At 37.2% G+C, this 20,112-nt stretch overlaps 1 protein-coding gene across 1 annotated transcript in view; it reads left to right on the top strand.

Moving 5' to 3' along the window:
- Positions 1 to 6,619: 6,619 nt before the first annotated feature.
- LOC134676354 (uncharacterized) overlaps positions 6,620 to 20,112 on the top strand; it is a 60,350-nt gene continuing 46,857 nt past the window's right edge. Inside the window, exon 1 of the mRNA XM_063534715.1 lies at positions 6,620 to 6,650. The gene's annotated coding sequence lies outside the window, so the exon portion shown is untranslated. The remainder of the gene's footprint in view (positions 6,651 to 20,112) is intronic.

Below are 20,112 nucleotides of genomic sequence, written 5' to 3'. Positions count from 1 at the left end.
GTGGTCAGTACTTGGATGGGTGACCGTTTTTTTCTTTTGCTTTTTTTTGTGTTTGTTTTTGCATTATGGTACGAAACCCTTCGTGCGCGAGTCCGACTCGCACTTGCCCGGTTTTTTCTCTTAATCTGCATATGACTACTACTAAACGACTAACTACCATTTAATCCCACGACGTAACACTATTAGTCAATAGATGAATAATTATGGTTGATTTGAATTCAGAACGGTAGGAGATAGTCACAGTCAGATTTGGTATTCCATAATACGCCTACTATTTACTGGTGACAATGGAAGCGGGTTTTTCCCTACCTAAATAAAAAAACGCGTAAGCGTTAAACAGAACCATCCTATTTCCCAATTTCCGTGGGGACTGGGGACTGTTTCCAACAAAAACAACATAATTTCACTTACGGCTTTTTCCGTGGGTGTCGAATTACTTGGAATGCGATCGGTAGTCAAGATAATCTTCCGAATGCTTCGAGGTAAAAATTACGCATTTAGCGTAATTGCCATTTGCGTCGTGTATGACGTTTCATTAAAAAAATTACTTTATCTTTTCTTGGTCCCTAATAATATATTATTAAAATATGAGCTCATCGTTATGATAGCTATCCGGGGTACACAATTGCACACGCGGCGCAGTAACATTTTTAAGCTGCATCTTGTATTATTGATAAGCAACAAGAGGTCTACAGTATTTGAGATTTTAGGAACTTTCAGTACCTATGATCTTAGATTTTGGTTCAAATTCATTACCTAAAATATAGTTCTAGTTCCTGGCTTAAATATGTATAACCGCATAAATTAGTATTTCAATTTACTGGTCTAATCCAATGCCGGCCATATCAATGTCCCGGAAAACACAAATTACGTAACTCACTTCCAAATCGGACAACATAACAAAACGCCGTCCATCGCCGCTCGTCCAGGGGGCTATATATGTACAACCGGCCCTCTGCGCACCGATGAATAAAATTTATACCCAACCATGACTTTGTAAAGGTTAGTTTTGACAGGAGTAGTACGAATTTTGAACGTATTGATCGGTCGAATCGAATGTCATTTTCGACTACGTATTTTTTGACAACAAAAACAACCGCCTTTAAAGCAATTTAGCATGCTCAGCATTAATACGCAGGGACTGAGTTTTGTTAAGTTGATTAAAGTCCATTGCTCGTCATCCAGTCTTACACTACTTTTATCTACCTGCAATCTATACCAAATCGTGAGTCTACTTTACTGCGGACCTTCCAGTGACACCCTTATACCCTGCGTGCCTAATACCTATGTAGTCAAGCGACAATTGTAGAGTTTGTGAAAAAGGGATTTAAAAAGCTGATAATTTTATATGTAGATTAGTTTTGTTATTACAAAGGCAAGCGCTGGCGAGATGAACTCTTGTGAACCAATGTAAACTCGCTTATATTATATGTATGTATGTTATACACAAGTTGTTACCGATCTGGAAATGACAGTTATTTTGAGTCACCCGAGCGTGACTATTTGCGCGACTGTCGGTCTGTCATTGGCTCTGTACTCAGCGTCTATTTTATAAGAATACAGCGTCATTTATGTAAAACGTGACGAGAGACCAAGACCTAAGTAAAGGGAATATATTGCTAGGCGACCAACAGCTGATTAGTATGTGTAGCGCGCGCAGGACGTCCGCGCGGGCGACATCACGGGGTCTTCCAGCGCCTAGCCGCAGCGCTAACTAGATATTGTCGAGAAACATATTTATTTCAAGCCAGCAGCTGTTTCCATTCGTCGTTGCAAAGGCGATACCACATTCCAGTATAAATAAATTTACGGTATCTGCAAAATGAAATTGGAATCAATATGTACAGAAACTAATATCTAAGTCTACGAAAGCTCTAACCTGTGACCAATGTCCCACCATATTGCGTAATCGAACATCTTACACATATACCTACAGCTAATACAGTGAAATCTCGATAATCCGGCACATCGATGGTCCGGTATACTCAATTACCCAGTAATCCGGCACTAAAATTGGGGTACAAATGATCTTTCTATCGGCGCGATTCGGGAAATGAATTAGAGATTAACTAGATACGATATAGTAAAGATATTATCTTTCCTATTTCATATCTAGTGAATCCCTAATTCATTTCCCGAATCGAGCCGTTAGTCCTAATTTACTATGTGCGCTTACATTATCACACTTCAATATATTTATTAATGGCTAAATTCCAGATAACAGTAGACTTTTATATTAATTTAGTATTTTAGTTAAATGTCCACGACATACTAAAAAGCACATCAAAATAATATGCAGATTTGCTCCAACTGCCAGTAATCCGAGTTTTCCAGTAAGCGCCGGCTCTCTTGTGTCAGTATTAGTGCCGGATACTGTAACACAAATCTAAGTCATTTACGGGAAAAATAAGTGGCATTTACATGGTTTTACAAGCATTACAGGGGGCCTACTGCGAACCACGTTCGACGTGTTGCCCCTCTGTCGCACTTATAAATTCGTACTTAAGTGTGACAGGGAGGCAGTGGCGGATTTGCAGTCTTTGCCGCCCTAGGCCCCAAGCCTTGTAGCCGCCCCTTTCTCAGCATCAGCACCCGTCATATTGACTACATTTAGATCAGGCAACGAAAAGATATATTACCTTTTTTTGAGAATTCGTTGTCTGGCCTAATTTTGAGTTCTTTTTTGTTATCATCAGCGAATTTTATGTCTCAATTTGCCGCCCCTAATATCTCGCCGCCCTAGGCCCGGGCCTACTATGCCTTATGGGAAATCCGCCACTGCAGGGAGGCAAGACGTCGAACGTGGTTCGCGGTAGGCCATCAGCTTTCTAGATACCTACACGAGATTAAACGTTAATAACAGTTGTAATCTGTTATGTAGGTACTTATGGCTAGAAATTAAATTATGCCATTTGTGCAGTTATGACTGTCTCGTAAGAGAAATTATGGACATTATTATTGTGTCTAACAATTTTATTTTTATTGCGAACTTTCGTTTTGCTTTATTGTTTTCTATTGTAGCTATTTATCTCAACCGAAAGTTAGAAAGAACGCTACGAATTAGGTACCGATACCTATACGACAAAAAATGATGAATGTGAATAGGGCAATAATTCTTATTCTAGTTTGAAACTCATACTTCGCAACTAAGTAACATTTGCTGATACTTATACTATTGAATAATAAATTATGAATTTGGGGTACTTTACAGGGGAAGTTAAGTGAGTTTTTTTAATATTTCAAGTCGTCCTAAAGCCTCATATGTAATCACTAGTGCCAAACTGGCAATATTATTATACGTATATATATAGATGGTCAAGCAAATCTTGTCAGTAGAAAAAGGCGCGAAATTTAATTTTTCTATGAGACGCTATCCCTTCGCGCCTACATTTTTCAAATTTGCCGCCTTTTTCTACTGACAAGATCTGCTTGACCAAGTATAGTTGCTGCTGAAGTGCCAGTAGATTCCATGATTAGTGATTATCAACTTATTACAAACTTTACTATATTGGTTTTAATCGTAAGCTGTTATACAAAGTATAAAGTTCAGAGACCTATTTACTTCGTGAGAGATATATGTGACGTTCCACGGCAAAAGGTACCGTATGGCGGCTGGCGCTTACGCTATTATTAACGCCGCTCCAATATTATTGCGGCGCTATGCGACGTAAGCGCCAGCCGCCATAAGGTACCTTTTGCCGTGGGACGTCACATATTTGTTCGTGTCGCTTTCCTTCCCTCTCGCGCTTGACACGAACGGCCATTATTTTAATGTATTGTCTAATGGTAATGTTTCACTTACATCATTAAAGTAGTGTTGTGCATTATGGTCCGTATAGGTAGGCCTTGCTGTGTTTTAGATAATTGAATGTTTCTGTGAAAACGTTTAAGTGATTGCTTTTATGGTAATAACACATGCGAAGTTAAATTATTCTCTGTATAATTTTACTTATGAGTAAACATATCCCAGTCTTTAGGTTTTGTAAGTAGCGGAGAGAGTGCGCTTAAAAATACTTCTAGTCCCGACCAGGGGCCCGATTCGGATTTTGAAATAGACATCTATTAGATTTCTTTTAGACATCACCATCAAGATACGATAACGATATGTTTAAGATCTAACCTGTCAAATTTGACATTTGCGCGATTCTGGAGATACTCTTGAACGATTTACACAGGATATGACTGACTTAGAGATCCAATTCACATCTAAAAGTGACATTGGTTGCCCGAATTGCGCTGCAAAAGAGAACTAGTTGATATCTAAACTATAACGTAACTATCTAGAATGGATCTAGTACCTACGTGTCGTCTCTTGTGAATATCTTGAAGTTCGAATACTGCAGCAGGTCAGTCAGTAGGCCTAATATGGTCGGCTCTTTATCATTTGTCACCATGCCTGTCACGTTCGAACAAATATGTAACGCTACGTCTTACGTAGGCGAACAACGCGCGAACGCGGCGCGGCGCGGCGCGGCGAAATCAATCCTTTGATGCCCATAGAAGTGTCCTACGTAAGCGATCTCGTTGCGAACGCGGTGCGGCGCGATTTGCACGCGAATGTCAGGCGGCGCGGCGCGGCGCGGCGCGGCGGCGGCCGCTTTCGCCGCGCCGCGCCGCGCCGCGTTCGCGCGTTGTTCGCCTACGTAAGACGTAGCGTTAGTGCGAAAGTGACGCATGGGATGACAGGTGATAAAAATGCGACCATGATACCGCTGCAGGTCAAGTTTGTTACCATGGTTAGTTCTGCCATCTATGTCCTGCGCACTTGACTACGTAGAGTCAAACTTCTAAAGTAAGAACGCTAAGCACGAAGAAATTAGTACCTACATTGAACCGTCTGTCACTATCTCTATCGCACGCGCGTAATTATATAGCTATCCCGCCCATGACGCCAGCGGTCACTTACTTAACGTCTGTACTTTAATAGACACCATACTTCGAGCTTTTCTATATTTATTTACCTATTGATTTTAATAATATATGTACCTCTTATGTACCTACTTCATCGCATAAACTTACATAAAGGTCTAGTAAAAATAAAATGGCCACGTAAAATCTCAGATTGTAAAAACCTCAACACTCTGATTATTCCATCAAATTCAACTTGTACTCTGATGGATTTCAATGAATAAATTACATGTAACTGCGTTATCTTAAATCAAAGCGAAGCCAAGCTTGAAAATGCTTTTTACGAGACTTACGTTCAATATCCTTCGTTAATGAATAAAAAAAAACACTTACGTTTCGAGTTTGATTGACGTTTCCTAAAGCTGCTTACAGTAATTATGCAATGAGTTGAACGCTATTGAAGAGAACTTAAAGCCACTTTAATAGGGCTGTTTATTGAATGCAGATTTAATATCACGGTATAAGGATTAAAAGAGGATGCGGTGAGATCAATGTCCCGTCCTTCTTTGGAGAATTGATATTGCATCAATGATTGAATTCAATACTATACAATAATACAATCCAATACTAGAATAGTAGTAGAGTTAGATGTTTGACTCCATTTAAAACGAAGAATAAAACAAAAAGGCACTTAAAGGAGTAGGATGATATGAGATGTTTGAATTATGTCTTACCTAACTTTCTTCATTTCAATAGAAAATTAATAAACTTTATTGAACAGTTTTGCCTTTTTTAGCCTTTTTGGCTTTTTTTATTTCGTTCCTAATATATGCTTGTAAATTGTCATAAAAATAGTTGTTCGAAATGAAAAAGTTCCTTTGTAAATGAAATGATTTTTGCTACCTAATGCAAAAAATTGCACCAACAACATGTTTCTGAAATATTATCAACTCACGATGCTAACGACTAGGTACCTATATCCATTTAAACAAAGCACTTTCTGCCTTGCCTCGTGTAAGTAAAGGTTACTTTTAAATAACTTAGTTTTACTTAGGGTGACCAACAGAGCGAATCGTCACTTTTATGACTTGTTTGAAGTAAAACATGTGATTGAAGTAATGGGGTCAATAAACCAGACTCGGCTTGATGGTGCAACTCGATTGCGATATTTATCTCGTTACATAAAATATATATCACCTATAGTTTGTTTTTTTTAGCATTAGAAAGAACTTCGCAGAAGTAAGCTTGTGGTTCCAAATCCGACACTTATAGCGGTAATAATTTGAAGTAAATTATATGTATTGACCATGCTACATCAGATAATTCAATAATTATTAACAATTAAAGAGCCTGATAAAAACTGCACGCTCTCTTCTGTGGAGTTCTTTCTAATGCTAAAAAAAACGAACTATAGGAGGAAACGAATCAAATTATTTGCCTTGGTCACTTTTCCCTTCGTATATGACATCTATTTCAGTTTATCTATGTATATTTTATATTATGATTTATGACTGTTATGAGTATATTAGTGCTGTAGTATTGTATCTTGGCACTGGGCTATAACCGCGAAAATCGAAGTTCGCAAATTGCGGGGATTTTTCTCTGTCACTCTAATTACGCCTTCATTGGAGTAAAAGAGAAAGATCCCCGCAATTTGCGAATTTCAATGTTCGCGGTAGCCGCTCTGAAAGCGCTATGATGAGCGAAAAATACTTATCTACAATCTATACATACTTGCATACGTCACTGACTTAAAACTTTTCATTTACAGAAACAAGCTGTTTGTGCTGTCTGCTGAAAAAGTGAGTATTTTAATTTAAGTAAACTCATAATTGTACCTTTTTCCGTCCGCAAACGCTGACCAATTTACTCTTTTTAAAACTGATAGTAGCTGTCGTTACACTTGCTAACCACATGCGAAATGATCTTAAGTTATTCTTTTTACTCGTAGTATTTCAAAATGATAGTAAGTAATATCGTTGCTTATCATGAATAGTAACACAAAACAAAATGAAATGCCATTCGATTTTAAATCTTACCAGTTAAAGATAGAATATTAAATGCAATAGCATTTCATTTTGAGTTGTGCCACTGTTAATGATAAGCGTCGATATTTTTCGCTACCCTTCAATTATATAGTTACTCAAAACGCCGTAATCGTAAAAACAAATAAATGAGTCCTCTAGGCGATTCATAACGAGATATAGCTTAATGGAGTCTTAATTAGTTGTTGCAGGATAAATAATAGCTGTTCAGGAGATAGGTATTTAATTGTTATGGTCGTTATAAATGTAGTGTTCTAACGTAAAATGCACAGTTTTTTTATCTATTTTTAGAGCACCGTACAAAACTTTGTTCACGGTGCTCTTATGGGATCACTTCGGTCTTGTTTTTCATTTTATTCAATCTTAGTTGGATTTTTGCTTTATTAAAATTAGCTTTATACTACTTACTTTTTTTTCTACTAACTCGGGGCACAAACACAAAAGTGATGTTTATTATAATATTAAAGTTTATAAATACCTATTAAGAGAAAAATGTCAGACATTATTGTTAATTTCTTACTTTCTTACTTGATTGATACCAATCATTATTCCCATTGGTCGTAAGTCTATGAAAAAGGTATATGTATAATTTTATAGTCCTTAATCACTAGAATTCCTTAAGTTTTTTTAATCTTTTCAAGGCATAAAGACAGGTTCAGAGGAACCGTATCGGCCGAATCAGTAGTTCTACAACTTTGTTATGTGTGAAGCGACCTCATAAAAGATTATGGTTATCGACGAAAAAAAGTTTAATTGTAACGCAGTAGATATGTATGTAGCCGATGTCCACTTTACAGTTTTAGAGATACGTACGAGTAGAAACTTGTTAAACTTATATTGATACCTATTTAACAAATTTAAATAAAGGTCTCCTAAAAATCAAGCAAGAGTTAAGTAAGAAGCCTTTTCCAATCAAAATAGTTCACCGCTGACAAGCTTGTTTCAGGGTTAATAAAAAACTAATATTATGTAAACTAATACAATGTGGCTAATTCCGTCATAGGGACTAATCCGTCCACAAGCGTTTTTCTCCAACAACGAACAACATTGATAATTTCGTCGACAAAGAAGCTGCTTTGACAATCAAGCCAAAGGACGTTCATAACTAGACAATGTAACTAGGTACATAGACCAGGCATAGGTACCTTAAAGCCTATATAATGTCTGGGTATTCGGGTCACTGATGAAGGTCACATGGCAGTACGCAGATAGGAATCTGCGTAGGCGCAATCAAGTCGTTAGTGACACATACGCTAGAGATGTGCTATTATAACAATATGTTGATAATAAATAACTATATAGGTATGTCACAACATTCATGAAACATGGTATTTATTGTTATCACATTCTTCGCTAGTGGGAAAGAAACTTAAACAAAACACAGCACACATAACAAGTAGGTTTTACACGACGCAATTGTACTTATATATAAAAAAAGATTAGTATAAATATAGGTCATATAGGACAAGGAATATTGTAAAAGTAATTAAATACAGGTAAGTATGTGATGATTTCAACCAGAAAGAAAACCTTTGAAACCTTTTGGTTGTCGATAAGGTTTATTTCAAATTGAACCTAAATGGAAATAGCGCTTTATTGACAAACGCCAATGAGTAAGCTTTTGGTTAAAAATAACGCGTATAGTTAGCATTTTATCCAGCCCTAAAATCGATTTTATTACTCACGAATAATATTTCACTTAGAGTTCAAATGTTTAGTCCTTCATTTCATTATTACGTTTGTTAATATCAGACTTAAATCTGTGCTTATCTTTTTTGAGTAAAAATCATTATGGAAATTATTTTCAATGTGTACTTATACACTAGGAAGGTGCACCGAATATAATAATATGTAATAATAACTCACTAATAATAGTATATGAATAATAGTTGTAGTGGTATGTATAATAGTCCTCTTCTAATCTTTTATTTGCATATACGTTACCTGTAGTAGGTATCAAAATAAAACTAGGTTTTCAAAATAATGTCGATGATTTATGTGCATGTACCTACATCGACTCGAGAACATCACTACCCGCACAAATGCGTAAATCGTTGTTTTATATAAGGGCAATGTTGACCAGTAATCGCTATGCTAATGTACATATGTTAATTTATTACTGTAATATGTTTATGTTGTCATTTTATACAACATTAAAAGTGACATTTTATGGTTTGTTCGGTGAAAGATTTGGGTTGCCTTACCTGGTAATATCTGGAGCTTATAGATTTTTATATCTATAGGTACATAGCATAAGTATTTTATTTTGTTGGTCTATACTTAGTGTAATTTGATATATACTTACCACGATATTCTTACCCATCGTCGAATAAAAAACAACATAAAGAAGTATTTAAGTTCAAAAATACTTAACAGGGGAAAGCAAACAAGTTATCCATTGGTTGTTAAATATTTGTTTAACGAGGAAAGAGAATGACAGACGTTTTAGCGGGTAGAGGTAAAACCATAAATGCTGGATTTTACTCATTCAATGACTCGACCTTCTCTAATTAGCATATCTACCTAGTTGGTCACGTCACATAATATTTTAGTATCGTAAAACCTAAATAAGTTAAACGAAAATATGTAGGTAAGTCTAATTACCAATTTTAATTTTACTTGTCTGATATTTAACATATTTTGCTAAGTATAGAATAGGGATGTTGACCCATGTTGAAATTTATAACTAAAAGCTAAAGAGATAGAAAATGAGCAATTGATCACAACAAATTGGAAACTTAATAATATATGGGAATAATAAAAAATATAAGAATTATTTTTAAATATCAAAAACGGAAAAAAATATGGTAACTACCTACCATTACATTCCTTGCATTAAATAATAATAAAAATGTTGTATAGCAACATAAACGCAATATTTCACGACGTTCAAATAAAAGTCACATTCCCAAAGCATAATATAATATAGGTTATAGATATTTGGATAACTTAAACCGATCACAAAGTTATATTGGGTAATTCCATTATTAACCAATGATCTGCCTTCCATATACGGCGCGGACTGTGATTCACCGTGTTTAGTTTCCAAATGGAGATTTCATCAAAGCTCCGGCATCGTCACCTTGGCACTGAAATTGATCTAAACTTGAAAATAAATAATCTGTTTTTAATTAATAGTCTTAATAACCTTGTAATGAGATTGATTTGGATTCACAGAGTTTTTTTAACGGTTAGCAACGATTGAATATTGGGGTATGAACAATCGCTTCGAGGCTGATAGGTATATGTTTCGCTCGGATCCCTATTCTTTCCGAAAATGTTTTAGATCATAATATATTGTTTTTACGACGCATTTACGTTAGTCATAATTTAATTGAGTCACAAACGCGTCACTCTTCAAGATTGTCATAAAACAGACCTAACCTAACCTAACCTATCTATAGGATAACCTTACGAAAATCCTGAATAGTTAACGGTTTCAGTTTTACGACTAACGATAAATAATCTGACAAACAATAAATTATGACTTAAAACTTATATTTTATCAGAATTAGCAACAAGGGACCCTATAAAGTACGTAGTAAAAAGACAGAGCTTGTATTTGTCGCTTCCACCTGAGTAGGAGCGTGTCGCATTACGCGTCCGCGACATATTGTAGATGTGGCGATAAAAAACAGAGAGCGACGATGCGGAAAGCACCAGCCCTCATAGGGACATAGGGGGCCTACATTTATACCTGGCTAGGTAGGTATACCACTCGAGTCGAATGATGGTCCCTATGACGTAAAATATTTGTAGGATCATTTTTTGTAAGTTTAGCACATTTCATTTAGAAATATAACATTTGAGTTTAAAAATACGATTAAAATATATTTCTTCATTTATGTTTGAAATTAAGCCCAAACAAAATAAGTTCTTCTTTCGACGCGAGAGGTGTATGTAGGTGTCTCAAAGTTTTATATTCACTTTAATATTATCAAAATAAGTATCACAATACTCACTGAAACCATTGTTCTTACCAGGATCAAACCCAGGACCTCCATCTAGCTTTACTACTAGGTACTCGTAATGACCCGTTTTAAAAAATGCATGTTTTCTTTTTAATACAATTCATCTTGTTTTTAATACAAAAGTAGGTACCTCACCACTATTCGCTAAATAAGTAGAAAAGGGCAAAAGTATTATCCCCCAAAAGGAGATGAAACGTAGAAAGTGATGATCTCACACGCGTGCGAATATAGATGATCCATTTTAGTGTCAAGCCCAGTTAATTATACGACCGTATAATTTTAGCATAAATTAATATTGATTTACTTTTTAACAGGCTTCATTAATTAAAAGGACGAGCATAAGCCAAAATCAGTTAATGAATTGTGTCAGAAGTAGGTTAACAATCTGTCAAATAAATGACCAACACGTTAACTTACTTGTGATCGTTTCGGAGGATAATTCCATGACGATAAGTTCCTTCTCGTTATAATAGTTAAGTATATAGAAAACATCTAGATTGTAGATTTATTTAGTAAATAATACCTATCTAATAAATAAATAAATGTTAATGTTAAGTAAAATAAATGTTGGGCAAGTTTATAGTTTCACAGTTGTGTCCCAGGCAGTCATGCAGTGCTTATGGAGAGGTTATTCTGCATGTGCCTGAAAAGGTGCAGAAAACAACACGGGGAGTCACAGTCTACCAGTTATACAGTCATCGCAGTCGATGTAGGCTGTAGACTATCTCCTCAACATACCTTCTTTAGTCGCTGCAAATATCATCTGCAAAGATGCTGTGGCCAATGATGATGATGATGAATACCTATCTAATGAAAGCACAAAAGAAATAACATAATGGTGATAGCAATCAAAACCGTGGGTCAAAACCGATCATTAAAACGTAACTCAAATATACAATACCGCACAAAATAACGGTCCAAGATTCGATTCCCGGAAGGTGCTCGTTACCGCCGAATATGGGGTCGGACGTGATATGTTTCTAGATAGTCTACACTTTGACCGAATATCGAACTGTATGAATAAGTAATAACGGTATGTTTCGAGCACAAGTTGCTTATTACAATGGAGGTAAATATACATTGCCCATCTGTGAATTATATCAACAAAAAGGGGGGCAAGTGTTAAAATGCTCAATTATAGGTACAGTCAACGTCAATAGTAGTAGATACAATAAAGTAAAAAGTACCTGGCACCTTCTAATAATCAGCAAAAACAGAACACTTTTAAGATCCGTCGGCCGTCTGTCAAATCCCATTTTCTCAGAAACGCGTGGAGGTATCAAACTGAAATTAATATCAAATAGGTAAATAGGGCTTTCCCCCCAAGGAGATTAATCAAATAAATTAAAGACAAGGCCGGTTATGTTCCATTTATGACATGACACAAATTTTTACGCTAACCTTTTAGCCTAGGGGCCTTTCCTTTGACCTAGAATCATAAAGTAGAATAAACACATTAATGATCTTCTTTATTTTGCAAACTCATCCTTGCCAATTGCCATTTTTCTATTAACTACGATAATACAACGTCAGAGAGACACTCATCAATTCATCATATTCGCGGATTTCATACGAGTACTACGCTGCGTTGTTAAACGTAAACGAAGGTCCAAATCTACTACCAATACAGCTCTTACTGAAACAAAGAGCAAACGGCCGCCAGTATCTCTAGCGAGGACCGATTGACTCAAATAAAAACGTAAACGAAGGCGAGTTTTTGTTATGAAATCGTGTGTCAAGCTCAACGTGTGGTGACGTCGCTAAACTCCTGTCTTGTCCGACTCACAGATAACGGTATAGTCATTCAGTTTCTAGATTTGTTTGACCCGTGACCCAAAGTAGCCCACAGGGCCGGGAATAAACCCAGGTCGGGTCAGCGCTAACTATTAGCCCTCTGGCACTAACGGACTGCGAAACGGTGTGATTCAACCGTTGACGTTGATGGCAACTTCGCGTTATGACTATCTGTGGAATAAATGGCCTAGTCTGTTTGTTTACGGTTGGTTATTACAAACGTTATGGTCAAAACAATTTAATGTTGTTTACTAGAGCAGTTAATACATGAAAACCATGCCGGTGCTTACATTTTAGAACAAATAAGTAATTTGGCTTCATGTTTTTAAGATCCTGATACACTAGTGCCTTTAAAATAGGAACACAATATAATTTATACGCAAAAACATTATGCAAGAAATAATAAATAAAAAGGGTTAAAAGATCGATGTACGAGCGCGTAATAATTATATTACGATATTTAAGATACAAGTGCGAAAGGTAGGAAATTTGCAACGCGTGGCGATAAATTAAAAGTATTAAAATACGACTGAAGAAAGTGTTTTAAATCGACACGAGTTGCGAATTAATATTCGCTCGTGAAACGTACAACGTTTTAGTGTACCTATAGCCCTTTATCTTTTCGGCATAGGCACGTAAAGTAACACCATATGAACTGTGAAGTAATTAATTGTATAAAAAGCAAAAATAAATTACTTTGATTCAACACTTACTTACCGCAATAAACAATCGCTTCAACATAAATAAGTACAAAGTAACAATGTGCCTAACACAGGAGCGTGTAAATACATACCGTAGTTTATGGGCCCTGTCGGGATCCGAACCCGCGTACCGTCGTAAACTAGCCTTCCGATGCGTGTATCGTTTTACAGCCAACCTGTCGAATATCCTCCCGTTATACCTTCGGTTTATAGTTAAACTTTCCAACCACCTTTCTTACTAACTACACATTCATACGAGAACCAGTAAAATTGGTAAACTCCAGTGGCATTTCAAACTCGTGGCGTTTTCCTTATTATTTTAGAGCTTCCTATACCCGTATAAGTAATAGTAATACGTATGGAGAGTCTATTCGGAAAGAGAAGATTCGTGGTTTCGGCCCCATACATTCCACGACTCTTCTCTTTCCACACAGACTGAACGTTGATACACAACGGGCTTATTAATTTTAAGTAGGTACCTAGTATTTAAATTGATTTACCTTTCCGCTTTTACCGGCCTAAGGTAGAGGTGGCATAGCAAAACTACTAGATTTTTTTCTAGTAATTCATTAATTTAGTTAAGTATTCAGTGATTTATCAACCAATAGAGTGTACTTCTAGTTTCTTGGTTATAATTTCTACATATTCGTATTCATAAAATTACAAATTTTACATCTCATAATCTGCATTTTCCCGATGGTGTGCGAAAAAAGCAAGTTTCCTTTATATTACTTGGTTAGCCGCATGTTTACGTTTAAAAACTCGACCTATAACGGTTAAAACGGTCGGTAGCCCATACATGTGGGAAGGCACGTACTTGGGAATGTTTGACTTGGTGAATCATTGACAAGTGTCCTTTAACCGTGAGGAAAGTAAAGAACGACGAATCCAGTTGGTTTATGACAGGATACATTGCTATGGCTACCGTGCGGTGGTATCACGAAATTCATTAGTAAAGTTTAGGTCACTTAATCTTTCTATGATTGGCAAAATACCGGATTCGACACTAGCTTACGCAATGTCATTTTAGGAAATTATTCGGATGGGTTTATGTCCAAATTCACTGAGTCTAGAATTAGACCAAGAAAAGTCTGCAGAGATTTTGATAGCAGTGCAAGTGTTATTTTAAACGTCAATCTTCTATGAAATTATGACGTATAAATAACACTTGCACAGCGTGGGCTATCAAAATCTCTGCAAAATTTTCTTGGTCTATCTCTAGTCTAGTTGATTTTATTTTTGAAATGCCATAAATGATTATATATTTAGTGATACATATATCAATTCAGACGCTGCATCAGACATTGTTATTGGGTGAGTGTTGCTGCTGACCGTACCTGTTTCAGTTCATATTTATTATTCTAAGAGATTCTGCAGTACACAATAAAGAGCTTTCCTTATAATATGGGGATATTATAAGGAAGCTCTTTATAATGAAGACTGATTCCCAGTAAAGTATTCCCCTAAGACCTCCTAATCGTAACTACATGCACATAAACGTACCCTTCAATAGGTATTTACACTAACTCTAGACCTATGCCAAAGACCAAGTTGTAGGTAAAAGTATCAATGCGGCGTTGGCTAGAATTTTATGGCCTTTTTACAGCCCCCATAAAACTCTCTTTGTCTTCGGCCATTAAATGTCAATTTCCAGGTAACATTAAAGTTGGACGGCCTAATAAAGGCACTCTACACGTTTGACAAAGAAATGCGCTGTAGGCCCCATGCATAAACTATAGGCAGCATAGGAGCCGTCAGATTTTTGGCGCAAGGCCTAAATGTGTCGTTTAGCTTAGGATGTAGATGTAGCCCACAAGATGGCAAAACCTACTATGCACAAGGAAACGAGAACGCTAGATGATAGCACTTGTTTTGGCAATATACATGTGAACATATGTTTCCGACTCAGGCCACAAGATGGCAAACCCTCCAACGCGCACGGTCCCTGTACTGATTTTCAATTAATCGTTAAATAAATACTCTAACTCAGGAATCTAATTTAAAATCGAACTTATTTGAATAAATCTGCATAGTTATATAAATAGAGTTAACCAAATGAGTGGTTGTGATTTCTCGTAACTGACTACAATGCATAAATATTATCCTTATTTTTATCTTTAGATTATTTTAATTTTTTTAGAAAATACCATAATTATTCACCTATTTATTGCAGATCGATTTCATCATGTCACGAACTGGAATGGTCGTTGTCACCTAACGACTATTACTTTTTTGAACTGTTTCACCGGGCGGCCCTCAGATTCGTAGACCAAAGTGAAACAGACATTCCAGATAAGATGTCGAAACTGCAAGCCGAACTAGTTTAAAAATGTTGTTCCCGAGTTACGAACACAATCAAGCTTCGAGACTTATCGGGTTCGATAATGTAGAATTATTGCGTACGCGGTATTCTAGATCTGCGTACAAATATTACGAACAGGATTTCAACTTCATACAATCTCAATAAATCGTATTTTCTAAATTATTTTTTTCGATGCACTAATATTTTGTGACTCTCGTAACGTTTGATCTTTAATTCTACTATTACTACCATTAGTACCATTACCTATAGGGTAATAAGAATTAAACTTCCAATTAAGAATTAAATGGTGACTTTGAAAGTTTTATACCGGTCACAAAGTTAGCATTCCTTACTCTTAATTTACTCAATCTATTCGTTAGGTTTATTTGTTAGGTTACTATAAATGGCTTAAAACGGAAATTTTAAAGTTGCCCTAGCATTTTCAAGTTCCCCATTTTGCGGTGTAACAATACGGATGATAATTAATATTATTAAAGTATAGACGACATCTTTTGATGTTTGTTTATTACAAACTTCACTAACCTTTAGTTTCTTAGTATTCTTAGCAAAATCTTGGAGAAAACTTCTCTTCTTTGTTGTCTTACTCAAGTTAAAAGACTGCACAAAATACATACATTATGTATGTGTGGGCCTGATCCCGGCGCGTGGGCATAGGATGTTGCGATTTATGACTAGGAATAGCCTTCCGTGTTGGGAATAGTGGGCCTGTGTGGGGTCTGTGCCGAAACTATATGTATTATATCTATGTTACACATAAGTACCTACACTAGACTTATATCGACCGGGATATGTACCGTGATTACCTTTTGTATTGTTTTCGAGTTCCCTATATTTTGAGTCTAGTCAAACTAACCGTGAAACATTCAAAACTGTAAAATACCTACATTTGACAAACAGGCTTGATATGCACTGTAGCACACAAACTCCCATGCATTGTGAATACTAAAATAAGTACTATAAATATGAACTAAAAGCTATACTGGTTAGCGGGACACTTGAAGAGATCATAGCAATCGTTGCCTTTTGATTGAATGTAAGAAGAACACTTATTTAAACTTCCATAATGAATCTCTGGAAGAAGAAGTAATTCTTATCTTACAAATTGTCTATTGCTATCTTTTAAAAGTTTAATTGTAACTGAAAAAGATAATGGATGAAAATTTTTATCTTTGTTTCCAATTATAAGTCGGTACCTATAAAATTTAAACGGAAACAACTACTTTTATTTAAATCCCAAAAACCATATTCATGGTCATTGTGATACCAGTAGCGCCACACAGGAAACACTTAGGCATTAAACAAAACTTCACTTTCCATAACGCATGACGTTATTTCCGTCCATTTGTTAAGTTATGAAACTGTCAGCTGTCAAAGTTGAATACGGCCGTTTGACCCGTGGCGTAACGCTACGTCTTACGTAGGCGAACAACGCGCGAACGCGGCGCGGCGCGGCGCGGCGAAATCAATCCTTTGATGCCCATAGAAGTGTCCTACGTAAGCGATCTCGTTGCGAACGCGGTGCGGCGCGATTTGCACGCGAATGTCAGGCGGCGCGGCCCGGCGCGGCGCGGCGGCGGCCGCTTTCGCCGCGCCGCGCCGCGCCGCGTTCGCGCGTTGTTCGCCTACGTAAGACGTAGCGTAATACTGCGACCTTAACGTTATGATTGAAAATTGTTAAGTAAATACGTTTGGTATTGTACGAGTCGTTTAGCATTGGTGCACACATTGCGTGATAGAAATTATTCTGTTATTCTAAATTTACAACGTACCTAACTATCAAACATTCAATGTTTAAAATAATTCCAGGAAACAGATTAAAATAATTTTAGATATTTAGTCCAGTCTTCCTCTTGATTGTTAATTACAGATTACAGACTCTAATGGACCAGACTGTAAGTAGGTATATACATAATTTTAACGTTATTACGATTTTTAAATCATCTCATTAGTTCAACCAAAAAGGATTATGACAATTAAATATTGTTTCATGCAATTTTCGAACGAATTTTCATTTTCACTAAATTGTAAGTAGTTTAATATTCGCAATATTCTACTTATTATAGACGTATTAGTAGTAGACGTAGAGGGGTTCTCTATAATAGCACATCTCAATGCGCGACTGAAGTCGCACGCAAGTTAAAGTATAGGTACCCGTCTCTTTGGAGATGCCTTATATATCTCGCGAGACTCATGACCTGACAAACAGGCCGCCTAGCCAACATGCCAATCGCTTAAGCTCCGTAGCGATCGACACGCAACTATCACTGTCACACTAATATGAAAGAGTGATAGAGGGACATAAACCGTTTCGCTGTCGAAGCGATAGCGATTGTCACCTTGGCTAGGCCGGCAGTCGTCCTAACCGCGCCGAGTTCACAGTTGTCGAGTTATACCGTGAAAATAAATAGAGTTGCCTCATCAGTTGTCACTTTCGTCATAAAGAACATGCATTGTCAAAACGATTAAGTGCGATCTGATTTTTCTATAACTCGTAAATACCTTTGCTTCCCATGACTCGTAAATACCTTACCTTTCCTTTGTTTAGTTTTTAATTGTTAACTAACTGACTTCAGATAAGAAACCTGAAATAAATCCTTAAATAAAATGTTAGCAGTAGACATGAATAAAAAATAAGATTTCATTATAAGTAAAACCCATTAAGGCCGAAAGTAGGTACCTGCTATATTTTTCGAATGTTTCTATCAAAGGTAATAAGGATTTTGGGAAGGATCCTTCATTAAGGTAAAGTCGGTGTTGTGGTTACACGGTGTATGATACAAGCCATGAACTTCAATGACATAAATGGATCCGAATAGACACTACGATAATATTTCGAAACGACCATAAACGTCCATATTGATCAACAACCAAAATTGCAACGTCATAACTTTATAGTTAGTGCTGCAGTGTAGAATTATTCCTGTAAGACGAAATATACACCATCGTCCCGAGAATATAATATGGAAACATTGAATATTAATATCTAATTAATAAAAATATAACATCCCTAAACCTAAACTACAATAAAAAACCGGGCAAGTGCGAGTCGGACTCGCGCACGAAGGGTTCCGTACCATAATGCAAAAAAAAAAACAAAAAATAAACGGTCACCCATCCAAGTACTGACCACTCCCGACGTTGCTTAACTTTGGTCAAAAATCACGTTTGTTGTATGGGAGCCCCATTTAAATCTTTATTTTATTCTGTTTTTAGTATTTGTTGTTATAGCGGCAACAGAAATACATCATCTGTGAAAATTTCAACTGTCTAGCTATCACGGTTCGTGAGATACAGCCTGGTGACAGACGGACGGACGGACGGACAGCGAAGTCTTAGTAATAGGGTCCCGTTTTACCCTTTGGGTACGGAACCCTAAAAATCACCCCTCGGCAAGGTGCTGTAGACGCTGGCAGCATTACCATAAGTAATTAGATTTTAAATCTTCCTTGTCGTATCCTCATGGCTGAGGGACGTGACGAATGTGGACACTTTTCACCAGCGCTCTCCAAGCCACTCTGTCTTGGGCCCAGTGCATGCTAGCCTGCAATGTGGCGTTTGTCTCTGACGTTATTCTGTCCGCCCAACGCGTGGCCATACGTCCACCCCTACGCTTCCTTGCCATACGGCCAGTAATAAGGAGCTTTTCTAGGCTATCTGGCCCTGCCCTGCTCAGATGGCCAAAGAAACCAAGTACACGTTGGGAGCAAACAGTGGAGAGCCTCGTTGTAATGTTAAGTTCGTCGAGAATTGATGCATTTGTACGGCGTTCAGTCCGTGAGATCCGGAGCATTCTCCGCCAGCACCACATCTCGAACGCATCTATCCTGCGACGGGTTTCGGTTTTGATGGTCCAGGTTTCGGACGCGTATAAGAAGATCGAGAAAACAAGGGTCCGCATTAGTCTGATCTTTGTTTTGCGGTTTATGCTTCTGTTATCCCATATTTTCTCGAGTCTTTTCACCGCAGCTTTGGCCATCTGTGCTCTTCTAACTACCTCTGAGCCGCATTCCCCATCGTCACTTATTTGAGATCCCAGGTATACAAACTTGTGAACCACCTCCAGATCGCGCAACTCGTATGTTCTCTGCGCTTTACCAGGGCGGTCAATAAACATCAACTTCGTCTTACTTCTGTTGATTTTAAGACCATACTCATTGCTGACGAGCTCAATCCTTCGCAGCAACAGTGCAAGTTCGTTTTCAGAGGCACCTATTATAGTCGTGTCATCTGCAAAACGGAGGTTACTGATTTTTTGGCCACCAACCTGGATACCCCCCTCCCAGCCTTCCAATACCCTTCTCATTATGTGTTCACCGATGAGATTGAACAGCTGCGGTGACAGGATACAACCTTGCCGCACTCCTCGTTCAGCTCTAAAGGGTTGTGACACAGTGTCCTCTATCCGCACTCTAGACTCGCTGCTCAAGTAT

The sequence above is a fragment of the Cydia fagiglandana genome, chromosome 2 (genome assembly GCF_963556715.1).
Source record: "Cydia fagiglandana chromosome 2, ilCydFagi1.1, whole genome shotgun sequence".
Taxonomy (NCBI): Eukaryota; Metazoa; Arthropoda; class Insecta; order Lepidoptera; family Tortricidae; genus Cydia; species Cydia fagiglandana.
This window is presented reverse-complemented; position numbering and strand designations above follow the sequence as displayed.